Source organism: Pan paniscus, chromosome 7 (genome assembly GCF_029289425.2).
Source record: "Pan paniscus chromosome 7, NHGRI_mPanPan1-v2.0_pri, whole genome shotgun sequence".
Taxonomy (NCBI): domain Eukaryota; kingdom Metazoa; phylum Chordata; class Mammalia; order Primates; family Hominidae; genus Pan; species Pan paniscus.
Genome location: NC_073256.2, coordinates 27805172 through 27815026, shown reverse-complemented (window position 1 = coordinate 27815026; position 9855 = coordinate 27805172). Strand labels below are relative to the sequence as shown.

Sequence of the window (9855 nt, the reverse complement as noted above, 5' to 3'; positions counted from 1 at the left end):
CGCGTGGCGCCGCGGGGGGCGGGCCGCGCACGTCCCCCGCAGGGAGGACTCAGGGACAGTCAGGGACCCGGGAGAGTCCGCGCTCATCGCCCCCCTCCGCGACGCCAGCCATGGCGTCCGTGCGTGGCCCCGCCAGGGATGGGGCGACGCGGTCAGAGCCACACGCGACCGAAATCCGCACTCTGGAGCCGCAGAGCGCGCGGTCTTGCTGTTTAGCGGCTCCCTGGCAAGTGACGTGGGGAAGAAACGCAGGGCGCAGGAGAGACAGCTGGAAAGGTTTGCGGTGTAGCTGGCCCAGGATTGACGGTCTGGAGGTCGGGTATGGGGGAGACCTTGAGCGAGGCACTTCTTGGCCTCCCCAGCTGGGAGGCATCGCTGAAAAATTAGGTGACCTCCAAGACGGCAGACCAGCAGAGTCAGCGTCACCTGGGCGCCGGTTGGAAATGCAAATTGGCAGGTCCCACCCCAACCCCTCCCGACTTGCTGAGTCAGCATCTCTGGGGGTGGGGCTCTCGCGCCCCCAGCGGGACGCCGGTGCGCGCAGTACCTTAAGAAGCTGGGTCCAAGGCGCTGGTTCTCAAATTCCGCTGCATATTGCAATCACCTGGGAGCTTTTTAACCTCCAAACGCCCAGGCTGCCCCCGGACCAAATGACAGAATCTCCGGGGCTGGGGGGACGGGGACGGAGAAGCCCAGATCTAAGTATTTTTTTAAGCTCTTAAAGCGATTCCAGTGTGCTGTGAAGGTTGGACCCACGGTGTGGTCTCTGGACAAAGCAGCCCCCACTCCAGACCTACCGAACCAGGGAATCTGCATTTTAACAGGATCCCCAAGTGACTTGCAGGCGCCTTCGGTTTGGGAGAAACAACTCTAAGGTGTCTTCTGACATTAAGAATCTGTGATTTTGTGAAATCTATCTCGTTTTGTTTAGCGGGCTAGCCAGGCGCCGTTTTTTTCAGCTTCTCCTTTGACTTGATCCCTGAAGATGGCTCTGCCTCTGGCGCGCTTGAAATATGTCGACTAGGTCATGATCACCGTGCATTCTGCTCAGCGTAGTCTCCCCGCCTGAAGTGTTATTAATGCAATCTAAAATGACTACGGTTCTGTGGTCTACCGAACTGCCCACGGAGGTAGGGGTTTCAGACTTTTGGCATCTCAAGAGACTTGAGATTACCGAGACCACCATACCCCCAGAGACGTGACGAGATGGGATCAAGGCCACGGGGGACCAGAATGCTGACCCAGGCAACCTGTCCCTGCCTCGTTGCCCTTTGTAATACTCCTTATCATATCATGAGGAGCTATTTTCCGTTCTCCACAAACTTGGTGGTGGATGGAAGAGGATATCAAGCTCGCCTTGAGTGGGATTGAGGTAGGGGGCGGGTCTCAGACACCAGACCAGATTGAGGACAAACTAAAGCAAGGTCAGGGCCAAAGCAGCTTTCCATCAGATAGGACCACCAGGGTGCCACGTCAGTTTACCGTTGCCATGGCAATACCAGGGAGTTACCGCCCCTTACCATGGCAGTAACCCAATAATTACCACCCCTTCCCTAGAAATTTCTGCATAAACCGCCCCTTAATCTGTATGCAATTAAAAGTGTGTGTGTGTGTATGTATATGTGTGTGTGTGTATGTATGTATGTGTATGTATGTATGTGTGTATATATATATATATATATATATATATATATATATATATATATATGACTGCAAAACTGCCCTGAGCTGCTGCTCTCTGCCTATGGGGGAGCCCTGCTCTGCAGGAGCAGTCACGGAGCTGTAACCCTGCCTCTTCAATAAAGCTGTTTTCTTCTACCTCTGGCTTGCCCTTGAATTCTTTCTTGGGCAAAGCCAAGAACCCTCCTGGTGGAAGCTCCACTTTGGGGCTCACCTGCCCTGCATCAGGATTACAGGTGGGAGCGCTGCGGAGTAGAGCGATCCGCTGATACTGCCTCTGGTCTGCATTGGGGAATGGCGGGCGGTCGGGCGGGGGCACAGACCATAGCTTCAACCTTTGTTCTTGGGGATTCCAGGGACTGAAAAGTGGGTGGTTGCTGGCTACCTAGCATCTACTTCCTCTCTTCCCCATGCAAAGAGGCTGAAGTGAATGGCGTCAGTCCTCGCCCTCCTCAGTCAAGGAGCAGACACTATCTGAGATTTAAATCCTGTCCCCACCAGCAGAGGCCCTCTGAGGCCAGTCCCGGGGCCCAGGGACACTGCCAAGGGCTTCCTGGCTCTAGGACCGCCTTGGGTTTCTGCCCCTTCAGGCTGCTTCTCCAGTCCTCCCAGTGAGCCTGTGTCCTCCTCAGACCCTTTGGCTTCTGTCTGCAAAGTAAGTTTCTGTCCTAAATTACGGAGTGATAATATTCAGAATTTCTCTCCATTTTCACGGTTGAGATTTTGGCGCTAAAATCACAAACCCAAATAAAAAAATAAATAAGAACAAATAGCCTCTAGTCTATATTCATATAAATAAATAACTGAATGAGTGACTAAATAGGGGGAAGGGGCAACTCTTTTTTTTCTTCGAGGCAAGATCTCACTCTCGCCCAGGCTGGAGGGCAGTGACATGATCTCAGCTCACTGCAGCCTGGCCGACAACTCTTTCTTGCAGAATTCCAATTAATACATGTGGAAGGAATGAGAGACATGGCAAATCACCACTGAAACACTACTGCAATCATTGCTGCAGGCAGGGTCCCCACATGTGGCAAAATTAGCTAGGAAAGCCTAAGGAGAAGCAGGATATTTGCATAGTCTCAAAGCATCTCTCCCAAAATAGATGTTTATCAATAACAAAGGGAAAAATAGTAACTTTGCAGTGAAAAAAACTGGCATCACCACCTTAACCACGTGACCCAGGTTTACCTCTCCAGAAACGTGTTGACAGAGGAGGCGCTGGGAAGAGCGCAGCACCCTGGAGGTTTTCCTGCCCAACAATGCACAATCTCATTATGAGAAAACATTAGACAACCCAAATGGAGGAACATTCCTACAAGATAACTGACCAGTACCCTTCAGAAGTCTCAAGGTCACAAAAGACAGGAAGACTGAGGAACTGTCACGTGAAATCCTGGATTAGATCTTGGGACAGAAAAAGAGCATCAGTGGAAAAACCAGTGAAACACGAATAAACTTTCTAGTTTAGTTCATAGTACAGTGCCCTTTTTACTTCCTTATAGATTACTTCTCCATTAGAGTTGTACTACAGTTATGTAAGAGGTTAATATAAGGGGGCACTGGGTGAAGGGTTCAAAGGAACTGTACTATTTTTGCAACCTTGTCTGTCTAAAATGATGTTGCCCAGGCATGGTGGCTCAAGCCTGTAATCCCAGCACTTTGGGAGGCTGAGGCAAGTGGATCACTTGAGGTCAGGAGTTTGAGACCAGCCTGGCCAACATGGTGAAACTCTGTCTCTACTAAAAAAAAAAAAAAATTAGTCAGGCTTAGTGCCACGTGCCTGCAATCCCAGCTACTTGGGAGGCTGAGGCATAAGAATCGCTTGAACCTGGGAGGCAGAGGTTTCAGTGAGCCAAGATCGCACCACTGCACTCCAGCCTAGGTGACAGAGCAAGAGTCCATCTCAAGAAAGAAAACTAACAAAAAAGATCTTAAAATAAAAACTTTAAAAAGTATCTTGATAAGAAAAAAAAAAGTAAAATTTGTTACTAGGTAAAAATGACTAAAGAGCTTCCTGACAAATGTTCATATGTAAAATTTCACTTGGGAAAAATATACTTTGTAGAAATAATGACCACGAAAGTAGACTGACAATGGGAGAAATGGTTTAAACCTGCAAGGAGCAAAATCACTGGATACTGAATCAAATCTTTGTTGCAAAATTTAATAGAAAGTAATGAATTACAAATAAAATTCAGTAAAAGAAAAAGGAAAAGGAGGGAAAATGAAATCACTCATAGAAAATCGATTACAGGCTTAAATTTCTAAATGAAAAGATTTTTTTCTTCTTATGCAATTAGAGAATGTGAATACATTTGTGACAATAAGTTGCTAAACAGGACATACCAAAACATTCTGTTTTAGTTTGTTCGCTTAAGATACCTAGATGTATGGTTCAGGAAGAATGGACAAAATATGCAAATTCCATGCTTCATTTCAAGATCCCACAGTGCTTTAAAATATGAAGGGAGAGGCTTGTTTCTGTATAAGGTCTAATAGCATTGCCTGGACAGGGAATTATGCCCAGAATGACTAAAGAAATTAAGCCCCAGGGAACATGCAAGTAAATTACATCATCAAGCCACAACTTCTGTCCTTAGTTATTTAATGAAAAAGTAAATAAATAAATAAAAGCACCAGGTCTCCCCTTCCAGTTGCAGGAGTAGAGGGTCTAGAACGATAATGTTCCATACAATAGTCACTAGCCACATAGGGCTATTAAATCCTTGCAACGTAGCTAGTTTGAACTGAAATGTGCTCTCAAACACCAGATTTTGAAGATATGGCGTTTAAAAATGTGACTATCTGTTAATGAATTTCATATTGTATGTTAAATGGAAAATATTTTTAGTAAGGTAAGTTAAATAAAACATATTACAATTCATTTCACCTGTTTTTTTACTCTTGTGTGATTAATAGAAATTTTTAAATTATATATATGGCTCATATTAGATTCCCACAGAACAGCACTGACCCAGAAATTCTGAGAGAAAGTTCTGTAGGCTATGGACACCCTCTTTCTCCGTTATTTGTAGAAGGCCATCCTTGACACTTCATTGGTCTAAGAATTACTTAGACCCTTGAAGATTTCCACCTTCCAGCAGAAGCAATGAAAGCAATGCTGGTAACATCTAAAATAAAAATCCAAGCCATGTCCTGTAATTCACAACCTCCTTCTAGAGAGAAATTACTATTTATGAAACAAAACAAAACAAAAAACTGCTTCATGGACTCTTTGATTACGACTTGCTCTGATAAGCTAGTTACCTACTAACCTCCACCTCTTGGTTGACTGCTGATGGTTAGGAAGCTGGTGACGTTGAACCAGACTTTTTCTTTAAACATTTAGCCTAACAATTATTACCAAGTCCAGTAGTTATCAAACTGTGCATGTAACAGAATCACCTGCAGAGCTTGTTAAAACACAGATTTCTGGTCCCTACGCCAGAGTTTTTTATTCAGTAGGGATAGGGTGGGGTCTGAGGGTGTATTTCTAGCGAGTTTCCAGATGAGGCTCATGTTGCTGGCCCAGAGACCATGCTCTGTGGACTGTTGCCCTAATAATTCACCTTTCGCATGAAATGTCCCTATCTAGAGTAAACCTTTGAATTGGCCTATTAGAGATCTTCTCCCAGTATACAAGATTGTAATTAAATGTTGGCACATAGCCATAAACAAATTATCTGACAAAACTTCTGTAACCCAAGTTTGTCTGGGCATGGCACGTGATAAGACATAAGCCAGTCTCTCTTTGTGTCCTGCAGTTTCTGTCTCGTTGTCATTGTAATGGTTAATTTTCTATATCAACTTGACTGGGCCACAGGGTTTCCAGATATTTCTGGATGAGATTAGCATTTACAGTAGTGGACTGAATGAAGGAGAGTGCCCTCCCCAACGTGGGTGGGTCTTATCCAAGCCATTGAAGGCCTGACTAGAACAAAAGACAGGGTAAGAGAGAATTCACTGGCTCTGCCTGATGGTCACTGGGACGTTGGTCTTTTCCTGCCTTTAGACTTGGACTCAAACTGGAAATTAGACCATCGGCTCTCCTAATGCTCGGTCCTTCGGACTCATGCCGCAACACATCATCAGCTCTCCACGGTCTCCAACTTGTAAATCTTGAGACTTCTCAAACTTCATGACCACATGGCCCAATTCCTTATCCCTCTCTGGAGAAGGTAACACAGTCATTAAATGAATCTTAAAATTCTGACAGATAGGGAAGTCACCTTGATTTGAGCAAATCTCCAGAGTTAGCATTAGAAAACACTTTCTTGGCTAGGTGCAGTGACTCATGCCTGTAATCCCAGCACTTCGGGAATCCAAGGCAGGAAGATTGCTTGAGCCCAGGAGTTCAAGACCAGGCTGGACAACATGGCAAAACCCCATCTCTACAAAAAATGCAAATAAATAAATAAAAAGAAAGAGAAAAATAAGGCCAGGTGCCATGGCTCATGCCTGTAGCCTGTAACCTCAGCACTTTGGGAGGCCAAGGTGGGTGAATCACCTGAGGTCAGGAGTTCGAGACCAGCCTCACCAACATGGTCTCTGCTAAAATTACAAAAATTAGCCAGGCATGGTGGCTGGGACCTGTAATCCCAGCTACTCGGGAGGCTGAGGCAGGAGAATCACTTGAACCTGGGAGGCAGAGGTTGCAATGAGCCGAGATCACACCATTGCACTCCAGCCCAGGCAACAAGAGGGAAACTCCGCCCCTCCCCCACCCTGCAAAAAAAAAAAAAAAGGAACACAGAAAAATAAGCCAGGTGTGGTGGTGCACACCTGTGGTTCTAGCTACTTGGGAGGCTGAGGTGTGAGGATAAATTGAACCCAGGGAGGTCGAGGCTGCAGTGAGTCATGATCATGCCATTACACTCCAGCCTGGGTGACAAGACGGAAACTCCGTCTCAAAAAAACAGGAAAGCAAAGCAAAGCAAAGCCAGGTGTGGTGGTGCACACCTGTGGTCCTAGCTACTTGGGAGGCTGAGGTGGGAGGATCAATTGAGCCCAGGGAGGTCGAGGCTGCAGTGAGCCATGATCATGCCACTGCACACCAGCCTGGGCAATAGAGGGAGACCCTGTCTCAATAATAATAATAATTTCTTGATGAGAAAACTTGATATATGCATGATATTTATTGAATATTTGTATTTATGAACAGACTCAAAACATCCACCAGGTCAAAATGGTAATACAATGTGCCCTTTACTTACACTTCACTTCTTAGCCCTTGTTGGTACCCCATACCCAACAGAGATCCTTTCCCCTAAAAAAGGGGAAATCCCCCTCCAGCAGGCCCCTGGAGAAGCCTTCCCCCCACCACGCAGCCAGGCAACCATTGCTTCTCAATGCAGGTAGAAGACTTAGCTACATGGATACCTCCAGCACCATGATGTCCAATGCATGAGTCACATGGCCCAAGGCAGCGAGCTGCTTGTATGGCAGCTAGAACTCACTGCAAAGCCTCCTCTTGATCTTTGAGGCCCACCTCAAAACTGGCAGCCTTTCAAGTCACCTGATAAATGGATCCAGTGGTATTCTCATGAGTGAATCTGCTGTCTATGAAATAGAAGAGGCCTAACCAAGTGCTGTGCCTGTCTCTTAGAGGTAGGAGGTGCAAGCTTGAATAAGTTAATGGCTTTATCTTGAAAAGGATGCCTCAGCATGCCCAGACCACCAGACCTCCAAAAACTCCACCAATGTGGCAGGCCCCTGAATCTTTTCTAGGTCTATCTTCCATTCTCTGGAATTCATGAGTCTTACCGAGGCACCCAACGTACTCACCACTTCTGCTCCCCAGCTCTGACAAACGTGATTCACCAACATAGGGAGCAGCCTGATGTTCCAGAGCAGAGGTCAGCAAACTTTCTGTAAGGGAACAGATTGTAAATACTCTATTTTATTGTCACAGCTACTCACCTCTGCCGTCATAGAGTGAAAGCAGCCATAGACATTACTGTACATAAGCAAAGGAGTGTGTCTGTTCGAATAAAACTTTATTTACAAAAACAGGCAGCGGGCCAGATTTGGCCTACAGATCTGAGTTTGCTGATCCCTGTTCTATAGAATAGCCAAATGATTAAGGACCCTTTGGACTGTATTGTGATAGAGAATGAATAATTATTAAAGGCCTGGGGCCATATCATGAATGTATACTGACTCTTCCAAGGGAATAGTTTCTGAAAAGAACACATTTGCCAGATAAATAGTATACCAATTGTCAGAGGCTTTGTAGGTGTGTTCTAGTAAAGGTGCAACATCTGGGCCTAGCAGCTGTTTGATTGGAGCTACCACTTAATTAAGATTATAATAGATCACTATCAACCACCATGACCTAACTGGATTTGCAGGGGTCAGACTGATGAATTAAAAAGAAATGTTAAGGGGATTGACACCCCTGCATCCTTTAGTCCTGGAGAATGGTGCCAGTCTCTGCCACTGTGACATGGCCTTGCACAGGGGGCACACAATGTCCTATAACCTGGCCACTATATGACCCTACTCTAAAAGCAGTCATGGTGGCATCAGGAGTCCCACGGCATTATCAGTTCAGATGTTATATCTAACAGCCCTCAAAAGAGCTATGGATTCCCTTCTTCCCAGCATAAAATTATTCTGGTAAATGACCACGTGTCTCTTTAGAGAAGGATTGAGGGAAATTGCTACTGTCTAAAGTTGCCATGGTGTTGCAGAGTCACTCCTTAAAAGGAACTACCTCTCCTCAATCCGCAGACTCTGGGTCTTAGAATATTTCAGATTTAGAAACTGAGCAAAAAATGTAATTTTTCATCGTGCCAGCTGACATCAGCCTTCAACTCACCCATTCTTAATCATATTTTGTATAAGGCAAAGCAGTGACCTCATTGGGTGCCAGTCTCATCCATATGAATGCCATGGTCTATTGGCCATTGCCACAGATCGCTGTGGAAAAGGTTCCCCTGGTCACCATTCCAGCTTTGCTTCCCATTACAGGAATTATGTCTACCTTTCCACTGAAGATTAATTGTTGCCATCTGTCCTCTGCTATTCTGAAATTCTATCCTCACCATCGACACTATGGAGCCCGGTTCAATAGAGCCACTTCCCCTACAACGAACTCCAGCCTACAAAGGTCACCACCACTGAGCTTCCCAACAAGGCCAGGGCCACCTCACTAGCACATTTCTTATTGCTATTATGATGGGAAGACCTCTGGACACTCCGGAGAACAACAGAAGCTGGTCCATATAATGAATTCATGCAATCATACCCACCTCCACGTGCCTTTTGACTCATTCTTCAATACTCTGCCGAGGAAGTTCTGGCATCCCTACCTCATTTACTAAAGACCATCATTTTTCCAAGCATCAGCTCCAGATGTCCTTGCCAGGACGCTAAATTCTGAGTCATGGGACAGTGTCTCCAAATCATTGCTCCTCCTTTCCCAATCTTTTCCCCACAAGTCTCAGTGCTCCCTCAAGATCCATTCCCAGACATGTTCTCCTTGGACATATTAGCCAGGTCCTGAAGCTGCTGTGAACAATTCCTTGGGGAACTACAGCAGGAACCATTTGAGATTTGATTATATTCATTGTCATAGAATCCTTGAGAGGTGGTGGCAGTAAATCCTAGGAGGACAGGTACTATCTTGTGAAGACTCAACCTCAAGAGTGACATCAAGAAGATAGCAGAGTAGGAAGTGACAGGAATCTGTCTCTCTACCTTTACCGGAGCACATGAATTCAGTCACTGGTACCTAGAATGCAATGAGAGATATGGCAAATGTGTTAAAAATTTATTTTCTCAAGGATCATGAGAAATAGTTTGCTTTTCCCTAGCAGGACCGAGTCTACTTTCACAGTTTTGCCCCAGGGCTATGTGAACACTCCTGGTCTCTGCCATACATAGAATGCAGAAATCTCAATTGTTTTGACATTCTTAGACTATCACACCGGACCACTTCATTGAATACATGAAGCTGATTGGATCTGATGAACAGGAAGTGACAAGTACCTGAGATGTCTGAGGAAGACATATGCAAGGCAGAGGGTAGAGGAAAAACCCCACAAAAATTCAGGGCCCTGCCAGTTTGATGAAGTTATTGGTGAGTGATGGTCTGGAGAATGTTAAGACATCCAAGGTGAAAGAGAAGTTACTGCACCTTGTACCACCTATTACTAAAAACCAAGTGCA

At 45.6% G+C, this 9855-nt stretch overlaps 1 protein-coding gene across 3 annotated transcripts in view; it reads right to left on the bottom strand.

Moving 5' to 3' along the window:
* Positions 1–10: 10 nt before the first annotated feature.
* Positions 11–9855, bottom strand: part of MTMR9 (myotubularin related protein 9) — a 64136-nt gene continuing 54291 nt past the window's right edge. The window contains exons 11-12 of one of the 3 annotated variants that reach the window (XR_010112908.1): positions 8937–9418; positions 11–7551 (exon numbers count right to left, since the gene is read on the bottom strand). The gene's annotated coding sequence lies outside the window, so the exon portion shown is untranslated. Of the gene's footprint in view, positions 7552–7658; positions 9419–9855 lie in introns of those variants that run through there. The other 2 variants (XR_010112909.1, XM_014343670.5) reach the window with 2 other exon arrangements.